This window comes from Ischnura elegans, chromosome 2, assembly GCF_921293095.1.
Source record: "Ischnura elegans chromosome 2, ioIscEleg1.1, whole genome shotgun sequence".
In the NCBI taxonomy this organism is placed as follows: domain Eukaryota; kingdom Metazoa; phylum Arthropoda; class Insecta; order Odonata; family Coenagrionidae; genus Ischnura; species Ischnura elegans.
The window spans coordinates 92,074,189-92,091,159 of NC_060247.1; positions in this window are offsets into that span (position 1 = coordinate 92,074,189).

Below are 16,971 nucleotides of genomic sequence, written 5' to 3' on the forward strand. Positions count from 1 at the left end.
AGGATATTATGAGAGGCAAATTGTCAGAGAAATATAAATAAACTTTTAGAAGACACAATGTATATTCATACATTAGAATTTTCATTTAACAACTTAGTTATTTATCATCCATTAAATTCCATTTTGAATTAATGTTTTATGACTTTTTAAACATGACGTGGACGTTAATATATATCATCAGGGATATAAGAAACTTCACCAAGTCACGCATAACTTCGTTGGATATGTAAATGATAGATGACCCGACGACGTCTATAGTGTCATGTTGCGGGAATTGGAAAGCCTCACATCTTCGTGAAAATAAAAACAAAGGTAGGTAAATGAGAAGAGTCGAGAGGAAGAAAGATGAGTTTGTGGCACTGGAAAGCGCTTGAGGAGTAGTGCGGTTGTGGGGAAGGAGGGAAAGGGGTTTCCAAACCAAAGGGGTTGGGCATTTCTGCGAGGTTGTGAGTGTCAGTAGGAAGGAGGCGAGTGAGGGGGCTTGGATGGGAGAGCTGTGTTGGCGATGGAACCTCGGTATTTTTCATGAAAAAAGAAACAAGTGTGAAGACGCGGAGAGGATCGAAGAAGGCGAGGTGCAAGGGGATGGGACGAGGACACAGAGTCATCGGATTGGAGGGGTGGGAAGGGGATTTTAGCGTGTGGAAGGAGAAGGGTTTATTTTCCTCAGGAGGAGAGAAGGAGAAGAAAAAGTTGAGAGAGAGAGAGGTTGAAATTTCCGAAGAGGTGAGAGAACATTTTGTATTCATAGCGATGTTTTCTTCTCCCCGGCAGCAAACTTCTCTTCGATTTCCTTCGGTTTTTTCGGTGCTTTTCGGGTACATTTGGGTTCGTGATACCTGTTTTCGTGTATATTAGAGAGATTCTTGCCATTTCTTAAAGATACACGCGGAGCTGAGCGTCCTTTTGCTTGTCCTTCATTTTCTCTCCACAAAGGTGTGCAAATGCTCAAAATAATCATCGCAGATCTGTTTCTTAAAACGGGAATAGGTACGCCTAGACTCTTATATAAGATTTTTCTGATATATATGTGGTGCCATTATCCTTTATACTGTTGCTAAGGAGGATTTTCTGATTTTTTATGTCTATGTATCTAAGTCATGGACTGAGACTGCAATTGCAATTGATAAATAAACTCTAATAAATTAAATCTACAAAGATGGAGATCTTCTCACTTACCAATCTCCTCATATGCATTTTAAAAGCATCAATAAGGAAGAGGAAAGGCGAGACTTTTTTCATCTCAAGCTCTTTTACTTCTGGTTAAATTTTTGTAATAAGCGACTGATAAACCTGAGTAGTTATTTTGTAGCGTGAACTTGATACCCTACCGTAGAGCGATAGGCTACTGATTGAAGGGTTGTGGGTTCAGATCCAGAATGAAATCTTTTAGAACCCTCAGGGAAAACCTTATGGTTCGTTGTGGCTCAAGAGGAGATGACCCATTTACACTGAAAACGTGGAATTTGCGTGGCTACGACTCAATTTAGGGTGAACTCTACCTAGCCGATTCAAAATCAGCCTCTGGGTTAAGGCACTTAAGTGTGGCACTATAAGAAATTTGTCGGCATACGAGCAGAGCACATTTGTATTTTTTATTGATATCTTAAAATAGTTACGTGCCATCGAAGGCGTACTTGTGAAACTTGAAGAGCCTCCTGAATAAGCAGTATGTGCCAATAAAAATCTATGAGGAGTACTCCGAAAGGAATAGCTGCGTTAGGTCCAGTATATACGTGTTTTAATCTGTTTTAAATAGAGGAAAACTTAATGTAACTAGGAAATAAACATCTATTCGTAGCATTGTAATATTAAAAGCTTGTTATAAATGAATAGGGAATGTAAACATTGTAAACAGTGCTTAGTAATTCTCATAAACTCTGTCTATAGAGCTCTTATTTATAGCACGAAAAAAAACAAATGCCTTTTAAAATCGACCGATTTCGTATGATTATTCAAATTTTAGGATTAATAATTGTATTTGCAATTCGCAATAAATTGTTTCAAATAAAATCATCGTTAAAACGTGTAAAAATAATCTTGAAAAGTTATATTTTCGAAATTATGTGTACTCTTGGGGTATATTTCGTCGCAATAATTACAAAACATTTAGTAGGCTTCGAAATCCATTTTTGCATTCCTTTTTGTGCCTCTTTAGATTTTTTTTCAAATTAATTCTAATATTCAGCATAGAATTATGATTTTTAACTATCGATATTGATATATCATACTGTATTCTTTCTTTGAAAAACAATGTAGTGCAAATTCTTCATAACTTCAGTGAATTCCTGCCTGATATTATTTCTTATAAATTCATGTTGAGTTACCTCTGCCATGTCAAAGGAATGCTTATACCTGCCCCAAATTTTGTTTTGTCATACTTAATAATTTTTGCACGGGGTGCAGACGAATTGTTGGAATAATACTTTTGGTATGTTTCAAATTTTGTCATCTCAAACTGCCATCCAGGCCAAAATGAATATTTATTCGCTCCATATTGAGCATATATAATACAAATGAGTCATATAGTAATAGAGTACAAAAAAGTCATATAAAAAAATTTAGTAATTCTAGGTTATTTCAACGGAAGATATTTGATTTATACCTCCTTAACTACGCTTTTGGGTGTTATGATATTAATGTAAAACCAAGCCATCGTAAACAATTCACGTTTTCAATTTTTTTTATCGTGCTTTAGGATGATATATTTTTAAACGACTTCTCACGTGCTTTGAATACACATTTTCTGGATTACACGCGACCTGCTTCTTTTGAATCTCCTTTACTCGCGTAAAAAGCGCCTGGTGTGAGGGAAAATAAAAGTCTTTTTGTAATAATGCGAATATTAATTCCATAAGTAGACGTACGCTGTAAATGCACCCCTGCTGCCCTCATTTACCCATCTCCCGCACACCACCTCATCTGCGTCACTTGTGTACATACTTTTCCAGTTATAATCACAGTTTATTTTTTGCATGTCCCATGTTGAATGTAGAGTCTTTATTTTATCGTGGGAAAATACAAGCAGGGAGAAAATACATAGGTTCTCAGTTTTAAAATATCATGTTGCGAGTAAATTAATCCAATGTCAACTGCTTCCTTTTCTTGAAAGACATGGAAAACTGATAGGATTTAATGAATATTTTTATGAATCTCGTTTAATATCCATGCGTTCTGGCACCCTTTTCACACATACATATTTGTGAATTCATCAGCTTTATCCTTGATCATGCACTACCGAGAAGTGAGAATACGTGAAAGTAACTTCTATAGTTTCAGTATCTGACGGCCTGCCATCTTTACAGTGAACTAGACTCACAAGTGTTGTATGTACTTGCTAATTTTACTAATGACCAAATCACAGCTTTTTCCATTGTAATTTTAAGGTAAATCCACGAGTTTGTCATTGAAACCCACAAAAGGATTCCCGTCGATATCATGCCAGTTCACACGTAATAATTTTACGGCTACATTCACTGACCACTTACGGTCGTCCAGCGACTCATAATAAGCTAAAATCCTTCATAATTTAAGTTTGAATCAATATTTATTTCAGCTCCAGAAAAGTATTTACTTTATATTACATGCTAGCTTTATTGTCAAATTTTCAAAGGACAATTTACGCCATACTTACTCTTACCTGAGCCTAAGTTTGTTAGATCAATAGATTTGAATACATATGGTCATGGATTCCAGCCTATATATTTGCTGTAAAACATGTAGCTCCAAATACGTTATACGTAACCATAATGCATTTTCAGAGAATGATATGGCTTTTAAAAATGGGATTTACCCCAATGTTACAATGGGATTTACCTCAATTGTTTTTAATAGCATCAAGTCATTAAAAATAGAGCTTTTTATATTTTATTCTTGACCTTGATATATCGCATTATAAAATTTAATCTTCTACACCATTCTTATTTGCCTTAGATGTATTTTTTACGTCTTTAAAAATTACGTAAAGATTTCGCAGAGATATTGCCCTTGGAGGGCAAATGGAATTGCAAGAAATTAGTGAGACCAACATTTAATGTATTCCTTTTAGTTTTAGTATTATTGTAGTTAATACTCACTTATATTGGGAACTAATGATCTTAGAAATGAAAATAGTGGATTCACCCATACTTGATGAGGAAAGATTTTAAAAAGTTTTAAAACTTACATTTTTTACATATTTTAGTCTTATTGATTGCGGTAAAAATACTACTTCTTTAATTGTACTAAATGCCAACAAGATGATTTCTATAAATAAATGAACCTACTATTCATTAATTCTCTTACATCTCTAATTGTAGGTCAACTGTACGTTTTCTATAGCTAAATGTTCTTAGTACTTATTCTTTTATTTGCCCTAAATATATCAAACTGTGGCAGTGACTATTGGTAACATAAGACCTCTCTTAATATTCATTGCGTCAACATTATTAATTTCTCTTGTTGTAATTTTGTCCTAACTGTAATTTAGTCCTAGGATCGATTTAGTGCCTCAATCCCAACAGAACAAAACACTACTAAGGTAAACAAAAAATACTGACTGCCACGATTGCTACGTTCCATCACTTGCATTTTATTAGTTTTTTCCCTCGCATTTTTTTAACAGCCAAATTACATTTCCTGCAAAAAACCAGAGCTACAGCAAGTTACGATACAATCCCGAGAATGCAACAACATTCTAGCTGGTTCTACTTTTTTACGGGAAATCAAGTCGTCGCGACGTCTTGATTTCCCGTCGACTCAACGACGCGTCGTGGTTTCGTTCCCGAAACCAACTTACCAAGCGCATGAATCTCTGGTTTGAGAAAGAAGTGACGATGGATAGGGACACATTCAAGCGAGGAAAATGCGAAATACTCTCCCCCAGCCTTCTCCGCAGCGAATCCAAGAGTGGGGATCGTCCGTTTCCCAACATCGCCCCTGTCTCGCTCCAATTCTCATCTTCTTTTTATCATCATCCCCAGCCGTCGACACACTCCGTACTCACCACCACCTCGCCCCGTCAGCGGCGGCAACTGATCTCTTTTCATCTCGCCACGCACCGCCCTCACGCCAAGGCAATCCTTCACACTCCACAGCTGAAACATCACGCCTTGCCACGGAAGAAGGGTCGCTTCTTCCCAACCCTCTTTCATCCCCCTCTCTTCCCACCCATGACCCACCACGTCAGGCAATACAAGGAGGAATGCGTTCAGGGCCTGAATCACCAGCTTTGTTTACGTTGACTGTTCTTGCTACCGTAATTTATTAAGTCAATAAGTACGAATAATGAAGTTGAAAAAAAATCTGTTTTGCATTTAATTTTATGTTTTATAAAAATATTAGCCTCTGATAGCGTAACCTACGAAGCAAATTTGGCAGTTGGGTTTCAATGAGTTCGTTGAAAACACGCTTTTCGGTTACAACATTTGCTGGCAACCCTAGATGTGTTTGCCACTTAAAAATATGCATCGTTACCAAATATCATTTTCTAGATAATAAGCAAAAAATCGAAAAAATAGACCCTGTGCATTGATAAGGCTCATCAATTAGTATACCTACCCGAAATTATAGCTGTATAATGTCACATTCACAATACTTAACTTGAAATGAAATTCAGCGTGATATGAGAACTGTGCGCCGGAGAAGAACGTCTGCTACTCCCATTTCGTAACTGGATGAAGCGTTAATTGTGGCTTAGAAAAGCCAACATTGTTGAAACTGCCGACAAAATCAAGCCATTTAACAATATCAATCGATAGTCGTACAAATATTTAAATGCCTTGGAAAATGATATCGTCTTAGATGTGCAGGATGTGTGCTAGTGTATTTTGAAATAATTCACTTATTGTTTTGGTACATTAATAGCCAAGTTACGCCACGTTAGGTTGTTTTGAACTTTATAAGTCTAATTGGCCAAACCTTCCCTCTCTTCTCTTGGGACCTCAACTTTTTCTTTGGCTACAGTACCATTTCCCCTGACAAATTGATAAACATTAGTAGTATAAAAAGCTATTGAATTTCCTCGGAAATCGATTTTATGATTACCTCACAGTGTGAGCTGTGATTGCACTATTCACATATTGGTCTGAGTGATAATCAACCAAGTTACGCCAATTTTAGTAGTTTTTAACAGGGTAAAACTGACCTCGGCGGCCTAACATCTTGATCCCACCCAGTATTGGCGCTCTTAGAAACTCAAACGTCTTCTTTGGATACAAACCCTCTTCCTCTGGATTGTCTATTGGCATATATAGCCGTAAAAACTATCAATATTTCGATCAGTCAGGAATTGATTCCACGTGATTACTTCACTTCACTTCACGGTTCTCTGTGGTTGTTGGAGCAATTCACGAACTATTTCGGAGCAGTATAAGCCATTTTACGCCAAGTTAAGCTGTTGTGAACTTATCTGGTCCCAGCAGCCGCAAATCTGAATCCTGCCTTGCTATGTCTACTCGGCACCTCAGCCTTCTACTTTGGCTACATTGCCCTCCCCTTCGGCTTACGCATCTCCGTGCCACTCATCATCAATCTGCTCTCACCGCAAACCAACGCTTCCCATCCGTCCTGGACCGCAGCTCAAAACCACTCAAAACATTCATCGTCGCCTCAAACTGGAATCTAGATCCGTCGCGCGTGGATTGTTTGATTTCCAAGCGGACGGGCGTTTCCTGTTCTGGCTGGCGGGCGCCGTCATGACTAATACTTTGCGGGTGTCGTCACGAAAGCAATTAATTTCCCTAAGCCTCTCCTCGTCTCCTTCGACCCCATCTGCCCTGCCCGCTGTCCGTGTTTGCTTTCTCACGAGAACTAACGGAATGAGAAAGGGTAGTGTTTCCTCCCGAGAAAGTGGCGTTGGAGAACGCCGGTTGAGATTTGAGTAATATCTGTTTCTTGAATAATAAGACGTACACACTCCAAAAAATAGGCATACTCGTATATCATTTGGATTCTGTCTCCCCAGATCACTCATTAAAAATCCAAAGGTACTGTTTTTTAAATCATGGTCATTGAGTATTGGCTTCCAACTCAGCGAGCTCGTGATCAAAAATCTGCATCAGGATAATTTTCAGGGTGTTTGATCTCTGCAAGAGCGCCGTGTGAAGAGCACCACGATTTTACCATTCCGTCCATCGGATAGGACTTGAGGCCCTGATAACTTTGGCGTCTCTATTTAAGGCTATGCTAATGCCGATGTTGGTTTTCCCTTCATAGAGTCTTCCAAACCGGCGCAAATGACATAAGCTGCCGGATGCCTTCCCCAAAATACCGTTCTACCATTTATTTCGTTTTCCTTCTGTTTAGTTCTCCTGGGGATTGATGGGCACTCACATTTGATATCCAACGAAATGGCATAGTGTCCTGATACATGAAATATAATTGTGTTGCATTGCTAAAATAAGGGTTGAATCTGTTATTTTCTAATTAGTACTACAGTTGTGGGCGATAAAATTTAAAGTTTTCCGTATAAGTGTTAAAAACACAGTTATTGAGAAGAGCATATTTACGTAAAGTATAAAGAATCAGTTTTCAAAATGCAATTCAAGCAATATATGCAAATTTATTAGAATTAATTATTCATGCTTTCATTTTAAAATTAGGATAACATTGAATGCTTAAAATAGATAGTAAAAAATAGCATTTTTTGTATTCAACCCTTATGTTATTTATACTGCCATCAATGTGAATGCATGAATTTGAATATTTAGCGTGAATCTGACTTGTGCGATGCCAAAAAATAAGCTGAAAAAGTAATCAATGCAGATTTACATCTTACTTTCGCATGGGTGGATTGTGTTTGTGGTGGTGCTGTTATGCGGAGCTCTCTTCACTCTTGGTTCCTTCCGAGATATTTAGCGGCGCAACATTCTCTGGGCCGTAACTCTGTACTCCCATTGAGTTCAAAGTATTGCGGGCGAATGGTGGCATGATGACGGATTTGAGTGAGAAATCTTGCATAGAGATGGATGCGAATTGAGGTCATGAGGATGGAGGGATGCTGACAAGAATTCATGGGTCATTAATTCATATGAGTGGGTGAGTAGCCAAGGGGTACAACTGATTTCTTTTTTCTACAAAGAGTTAGGTACAGAAATTAGGTATAGAAAAAAAAAACGAAATCAATTAGATGTTTAGTAGTGCATTTGATCTTCCACTCGATGTCAGCACAGAACTGATTCTCTTTCGCATCCCTAGGCAACCAAGTTTTTATGCATTATTTATAACAATTAACTTTACCTAACTTTTTTGAGAAGAGAATCACTTGTACCCCTTGGCTTCTCAACCCCTCGTATGTTTTCTGGAAATTCTCGTCTTCATCGGACACACTCAAGGAAAAATCGTCAAAACTGTGAAAAAGTTCTGTTTTCACAGGATATTAGACCATATTTTTCAATTAACATTAACCTGGACTTTCATCTTATAAAATCTGATATGCCTTTTATCACATCAGCATTTTAAAAATCCACAACGAAAGAAACCTCCTTTTTATCATAAATGTATTCCCTAAATGAATTTTTCTCCCTGGACATTTTAAAGTTTAAAACTAGGTATAATTTTCCTCGTGCATCATTTGCTTTTTTATGCAACTGTTAGAAAAATCACATGTAATATGCGTATATTATGCTCAATAACAAACAATTATAAACCTTATGTTTACGAAATAATTTTATTAACATATGTCAAACACTGACAACTCTATAATAAATGAAGAAACAATATTTTCTGTTAATAGGAATTCTTAATTTCGTCGATAAGTTTTTATTAAGTTGATTGCTATTTCTTCATTATGAAATAAAGTAAAATCACCAGGCTTCGAATTGATAGGTTCGTATTCTCTAGCTGTGGAGCTTCGAAGAGCAATGAACCCATTCAAAAAGCAGATTGTAGATTACTCCGTGGTTTACCCGGATCAAAGACCTAGTGCTACAATTGCTGGCCATAATTTTCCTCCGAGCCAAGATCCCAGCCATTGTTTGCTGTTGCAAGCGACGGCTTTATTCCTCGGGTGACACAGAAGCCAGCGTTCTCCATTGCAACCGAACCCTCCAACCCTTGCGACCCGCAAACGGGGCCGAGTGTTTGCCCCGCGTCCCCGCTTCTCCTCCCGCGCGAACGTATTGTGCTCCGGTAGACAACTCACGAGATGGAGAAGGATGAGGGAGGTGCACTTCCTCTCGTCAGGTGGCGCTGCTCTCGCGTCGAGCGCCTTCAAAACATCTGCGCCCTCGAACGGGTTGGATTGCAGCCTAAAGTGCCGGACGGATTGCAGCCTGAGAAAGATTGGAGGTTGATGGCATCCATACGGATGATTGTAGCCATTGCCTAATAGTCTCTTGGAAGTTGTTTTAAGGAAAGCTCTCACATCGTTGTGTAACCCCATTTTTTCTCAATTTTGCGATATTCAGAGCCGAAAACTGAGCGCGTTTTCTGCTATTCCACGCTTAAGTAGCGTAAAAATAAGTATAAAGATGCTCTAAAACCTTTTTTGCTTGATTTAGGTCGTTACTTTTTCGTGTCATTAGTGTCACTATTTGTCTAATGCCTATATTTAATGATTTACGCGTCTAAAGTGTTGGTGTCATCTGGAGGCGACTGCCCCCTATCTCGATAATTTCGCTCTCAGCTGCGCTGTTGTTGCTTCTAGCTCAAAAGCTGGCCAAGTGCTGTCGTGTGTGCCATTTAACATATTTTCAATTATGTTTTGCCTATTGGAATATTGCTTTTTTCTTTACAAACCAGTGGACTACCTTTCATTTTAAATGGCCTAAAAAGAGAATATTACACTCTTTTGTAGATATTTTACTAGTTCGGAAGCCAAAGGAAACCCGAATTGTTGCTCTTTACTGTTAATTTTTCCATAGTCCCTTAGCACATGATGTGTAGAGTTTATTGAACTCGGTAATTTAATAGTACTCGTATCACCCTCTTTCGACGGGATGTATTTCGTCCTGAAGTGCCGGGCAGAGTGCAGCGTGAGAAAGAGGCGTGGGTGGTAACACTAATGACCATGGTAGCAATTACCTAATGCTCCTCTGGAAGTGGCCGTGAGAAAATCTCACATTGTGTTAATAAGCTCTTGCTGAATTTTTAGACCAGAAGAGACCAAATTTGAGCGGTGTAACCATGTATTTCTCCTCCATCGTAGCAATTAAGAAAAAAAATATTCTGAAACCTTTGCAATTTGATGAAATGTCTTTTTTTAGTGGCATTTGAAGTGTAGTACCATGTTTGTCTATATTATAATAGTTTCTCTTTTAATTGGTTATGTTATCCTTTATATAAGTTTGGTTCCACATTCCTTTTCAAATGATCCAGATTCCAGGATGATCATATCTACTGCTTTGCCTGCTTTACATATGTAACTATCCAGCCTTCCCATTTCTCCATTAATGTGGGCCATTTAATTTACTGTATACGGACATGAAAACGGATCCGAGTATCAGAGATTCATTGATTCGCAATTGGAAAAGTTTTCAACGCCTAAAGATGGTTTGAATTGTCGATGTCTGGATCATCAATAAGTCCTTGTATAGTGAATTCTCCATCATTTGTAATTTCCAGTCTTTTCATCACTACTTAGCAATATTTACAGTCCAACATAGCCCCTGCATTTTTGGCATTTCCTCTTTCAAATGGACTTTAATACACCATGGACTGTAAATTGAAAAACAGCGTTATCCGTTAGGGTTCTATAATAGATATTGCCAGTGGCAATGGAAACAGTGGAGTTATTTCATCGTATATTAAGATTATATCCATATGGCCATTTTATATTGTTCAGCTTCGGCTTTGTAGGAATTAGTGCCACTCGTTATCCTCCCGTCCACCTGATTAGAAACATTGTGTGTGGGGCTTCTAATGCAGGAGCGTAACTTGACATCTCTTAAAGGAATACGTAAAACATGGGCAGGCCATTTTAGAGAGCGCTGACTTGTCTTCTTTTTGCCTTACATCGAGGATCACATCAAGTTTGCTATCCCTTCCTTTTCGTTTACCCCCTCCTTGACTGTGCGGGGAACAAAGTTACCACATATTATGTTAATGCTGTATAATTTTTTTATTTTGCCTCTTTGATATTTTTTGTATTTGAGCTCAACCACTTTGTTGTTATTTAGGCAATTAATGGTTTTTTACGTTTCAATTGTTATTGAAAACTTCAAGTTCTATTGGTGGAGTAACTGAGTTACCCCGCACAGCTGTTGGCGGGAATACACCTAGCCTGCTATTTGAGTGCAGGGATAAAAGCTGAATGCAACAATTTTTTTATATATAATACTTCAATAACGGCAATATTCTATGTGATGGCACCTTTTGTACTTGTTTGTTCAAAGCATGTAAGTCAATTTACTGTTACAATAGCAAGATATGAATGATTCCTGCTATTTCGCATAAAATAAATGTAAAAATTTGAATGGAACCTACAAAGTATTTATAAATTATAGAAAACAAGATATGATATCATTAAAGAGAGCCATGGTGTTGAATTGCAGGAAAAACTAAAATACAGCATATAATTTATGAATTATGAAACGGGTACCTGAGATACCCCACACCTTCGTTTATTTAAGTTTTCTAGGCGCAATCACGGAAGCGTTAGTCGACCTTTACTTCTACCTTGACTATCGAGAGTGTATTCCTTCACATTCTTCGCTTGCTTCTCGTCCCTAAATAGCGAGTTGTGAGTTAGAGCAGGTTTCCACTAACCAAGAAAAATGACAAAAGGCCTTTTCTTCTCAAAAAATTGTACTGATATTGTTACCGAAATGCAGGAGCGATGCATATTTCCCCTTATTGTTTCTCTTTATGGAGTATTAACAAACTAGGCAACAATATGCGTTGCTGAAGGATAATTTTGTATCTATTGGCAATATATTTTAATTAAATTACCCTTTTTTTACTTAAAATAATATTGTTTTTCGAGTAGTAAATATTGTTCTTAAGCTTTGTTGAAACTGAAGTCGGTAGAAAAGTTCAAATTAAGAATTGAAACAAAATTTTATTGTGATCCCTTTTTTTTAACAGAGAAACCCAATTTTTAGTTAAATAAACATCAATATTTATTTGAAGAGAAAATCGTGCTGACAAATTTTATGTTAAGTGAATAATTATTGAATACGAAAAATAATGAAATACATTTATGTATCCTTTTTATTTTCGTGTATTTCATAATTCTCTAGTCTCCTGCCATGTAAAAATAATAAAATTGTGAAGAATTTTTTAAATCTAGATTTACTTTCTATTCAACTATTTAAGACTCGTACGCTTTGAGACCAGCAGCACACCTAAAAAATTCAGTTGATCTGAGAATCGTTTTCTTGGATTTATCCATGATAGACTTCTTCTAAGTACTCTAGGTTACACTTAACGATTAAATTGATTTTCCATGGAGTATTTCCTTTCACGTAGGGGTAAAAAAAAGTCATAGAACAGATGCAACACCGATTAAATTTCGCGAAAATTATACACGGTTAACATTACCAATATTAGTGGGCGGTCGTATAACCCATTCTTCGGCTTTTCAGTAGTAGAAGAGAACCTTCCCTCTCTGTCTACCTTGAACATCTTTCTCCCTACGCATCGGAAAAAGCTGACGTTTTTCGCCCACTGGCCGAGGGGATTGGGGTAGGAGTTTAAAGAGGGAAGGAAGCGGGAGTTTTGACGGAATGGTCCAGAGGGGTGGGGTTGGGCTAAGTGGATGAGGATGCGTTGGCAAGTGACGGAGACGAATGGAAGGTTTCGGACGGCCAATAGCAACGCCCTCTCACATGGAAAGAGGAATGCGGATTGCCGAGGGAGTATTGTAATATTCCCGGAGAAGGAGGTCCACCACAGATGGCTAAGCGAAATTTCTACATATAGGTTTTTTCGATAAGTTGGGCAAAAGTAATGAATGAAATCATTGCATTGGTGGTAACTCTGTTCAAGACGACATAGCCATTCAAGAATATGAGAGTTGATGTTGATTATTGTGAAGAGAAAAATAAATGTGCTTTATTTAAAAATTTCTTTAAAATGTCATTCATGACTTTAAGGAAAATTTATTCAAGTTAAAATGGTTGAAATATAAGCGGAATTAAAATAAAAACGGTCTTCAAAAGTATTAGTGAATGCGAAGTTATGTCTCTAAGACGGTATTACAAAGGCGGTACAGCATTTTACGTTTAAGGTGTAATTATTTGCGTTGTAATTCCTAAATAACTGCTGTTTCAAATGAAGTGAAATATCTGGCTAATTATAAATTAAGCAACAGGCATGGAATGAGAAGTATACAATCAAACAAATATCAGCATTTTATGTATGTCACTTGGCAAATTTGCGTGGTCAATTTATACATGTTCTCATAGCCCTTACGAAAAATGGATTTGAAATGAACCAAAGGTATATCTGGCTACTTTTCTTGAAGCGCATGCATAACTTGGCCGAGTATTGATGTCAAACTTAAAGATTTTTCACGTGCACTGAAAGAGAATGAGGGGCTTACCTACTATCCACTTTAGTCATCCTCACTTTAGATTCATACTCGTCGGAGGTCAAATACCACCCATAGCGTTCCTTGCGACAAAAATGGAATCCGTAAAACGGCTTTTGGCCAAAAATAACCTCAGCTTTAGGAAAACGTAATTATTTTGGCAAGAAAGACGCCCAGAGGGAGAGAAAAAAATGAGTAGTAAACGAATTTGCCGTTGGCTGTGAGAAAACTTCGGGAGAGTGCTTTTACTGCCGTTCGATTTCACACTCAAGTGTCTGTTGTCGCCGTGGGAGGAAAAGGAAGACGGCTCTAAAATGGGGCGAGCTGTTGGGAGAAGGGGAAGGATTATCTGCTCGGGTATTCAGAGAAGAAGACAACTAGGGATGGGAGTCAACAGAGTTGCTGGTAACGGTCACAGTTTAAGTAAATTCTGCTTGTGATTGATGCATTTCCAAAAAAATTACATTAATTTCTGCGCTCCAATTCCCACAATCTTAAAAGCTCTAAAATATCTGTTCACATGCTATACCGGATGCTTACTGCTCACCACATGTTCGAAAAGGCAGTCTTTTAATTAAGACCACTGGATGAATAATGACATTGATTATTGTGATCTAATTCTCGCAATCTTACTGTAAGTATGCGTCTTAAAAAAGCATGCAATTTATTACCCTGGACGGTGATTTCTGAAATTTTTTGGAAAGTAAATGTTACTGCAATTATAAGGCCCGGTTTCGTGATGCCTACATAAGTTTTTGTGAGCTTGAAAATTGTAGTTATTTATGTCTTTTAAATAAGGCCACCCTTTGAAAAATGGCATCAACTATTGTGATCTAAGTCCCCTAATTTTATAGTAATCGAGTAAAATTTCTCAATTTCCTGTTCAAGTGCTTAACTGGTAAAGCATCTGAGCTAAAATGTAATTTATAATTTCGAAGCAAAAATATTTACCAATTCTAAATATATTTTTGGGGATCCTGGTAGCTTTGGTTAGCAGAGCACTTTACTTCTGGCCGGAGGGTCCTTTTTTCAAATCCCAGGTGAAGCGTTCGAAAACCCCAAGCCAAAAATCTTTGAAGTATTTGGTGGCCCATGTACCCTAAATATGTGATTTTCGTGCGCCTATGAATTAGTCAAGGGTGAACTCTACCCTTAACTGTCCAGACCAACTTTCATCTGGAAACGCTGGCAATAAGAGAAAGAAATGTTTTGCGCTTGCATAGTAGCTTAAAAAGCATGCTATATGTTACCCTGAAAGATGATTATGAGTGTTTCAAGAAAATTAAATGTTACTTCACCGATGCCGTGGTAAGTTTTTTTTTCAATCATAAAAATCATGCTCAATTACATTTTTTAAGTAAGGTCACCGTAACCTTAATCACAACATTTTTGCTTTACTTTATCCGTCACTTATTCTCAAGTGAAGGTTACGAGTTTCATATTCTGTTTAACACTTGAAAAGCATTAAACCGGCCATAAATGCAGAATATTTTCTTTCAAAATCTTAATTGGGAATTGTCACCAATGATGAACTTTAATAAGTAAGTATGAAGCCAAGTTACTTTTCTGTGTTATTCGACCCATCTCTGGAAGTGAAAACTCTCCAAACGCGGATAAGATGACGAGGAGGGAGGGCTAAGGGAACCAGGAAAGGCAAAAGGAGGAAATCTCCGTCAAGTGGGTAACGCGCCCTCCAGCATATGATGTTTGAAAAGGTCAAATTAAGGCGCATTGGGTGGGGAGTGAGGAAGAATTTGGCACCGGCGTCCAGGAACTAGATGATGAATACCTTTCCGCGTGGGCGGAAGAGGATAGTCGGCCGGTTTTGTCTAGGTGACAGACGAGTGGGCGGACGGATGATGGGTCCGTCGTGCTATTTTTGACTTCCTCATCTGGGATTTAAATCACGTAGAACTGATGGGATTCTTCAGATTTAATGTGAGTGATGCCATTCCCATTCATGATATGCTACCTTATATATTGCTAATTTTATCAATGGCTCCTTTGCTCGCAATGATTGACGATTTGCGAGCTAAGTACGTTTTCATAGTTACCATTCGATTAAAATACATCACATGCCCGCTGAAATAAAAAAATAAATTCTCAAATAAAATTTCGAAACTTGCTAAAGACTGGCTTTTTTCTCAAGAAAAGATTGAACATTTATTTTGATGTTAATTCATTATAAGAACACTCATGTGATAGTAAATGCGATTATTTTGTGGCACACGTTATGGCTCAATCCTGGTCTTATGACTTTGCAGGCCACCAAAACCTCTCCCTCTTTTTTTACTACCAGTTGTTTAATAAAAAATGTTGGGATTATATAAATTGATTTCACAATTATTATATCTATACAGCTGATTTCCTGTTTTGATTTTCAGGTAAGCTTGTTATTTCTTGATTGATTGATGATAAATTCGGTCTGCTTTTAAACAAGCATTAAAATCTTTCGTATCGTTGGTCTGAAAGCCGAATTCGGCAACCCTACTGACCTGTTCTCTTCATGTTCGCCATGTATCAGAGAAGTGAGAGAACTTCATTGCACATATTTGAGTAAAAAAAATAAATGTGTCTTGAAGACTTAATTCATTCCATTTATCATCATTTAAATACACTTATTTTCTCATAAAATCTTAATTTTCGCTATGTTCTAAGTTTATCAAAAACTAAAGCACTTAGCTAATTTTGTCAGCTTGTTTCACTACGCCATTTTTTAAATTAAATTCCCATCAAGCAATACCAAACTACGTTTTTATTCATCTTCCTCTTTTTTGTGTAAATTCCAGGCATAGTAGATAATTCGAAATTTTATGTTCGATTCAATTCGATCTTCTCATTTGAAAATTCCTTAAAAATAATAAAATGACCACAATATTTATTTGAAGAGAAAATCGTGCTGACAAATTTTATGTTAAGTGAATAATTATTGAATGAGAAAAATAATGAAATACATTTATGCATCCTTTTTATTTTCGTATATTTCATATTTCTCTAGTCTCCTGCCATGTAAAAATAATATCCTCAATATGGTCTACCCAAAACTATTATGAATATTTTTATGTTCATAAACAGCAGCATCACTCGTGTAGCATTTTTGTCCGATTTTGTAGCATTCTATCACTCCTTTGGGCCAGAAACAAACACAAAATATAGCAAGGGCATTTATTCCAGTTAATTAACTTATATTAGCAGTCCTTTTGATCACTTGGATACCTTTTATGTATAAGGTATAGAGCATCCGTCAGACAAGCATGGAAAAATAGGTGAAAAATTTTCATGCCAAATTTAATGATTTTGACGATTTTCATTCTGCATTTTAGAGAGTTTCCCTTAATTTCCTGTATGGATAAATTACCGGCAGGGATCAAGCATGATTGACATCAAGAATGATTTGCGTAAATAATGTCCACACAGGTAACGATATTGGAAATGTTCAACAAAGTTGACGATAATAATATGCAATAACTTTGTAATAAAGAGCTATTAATTGATTATATTACCTGTGTGAGTATCATAGT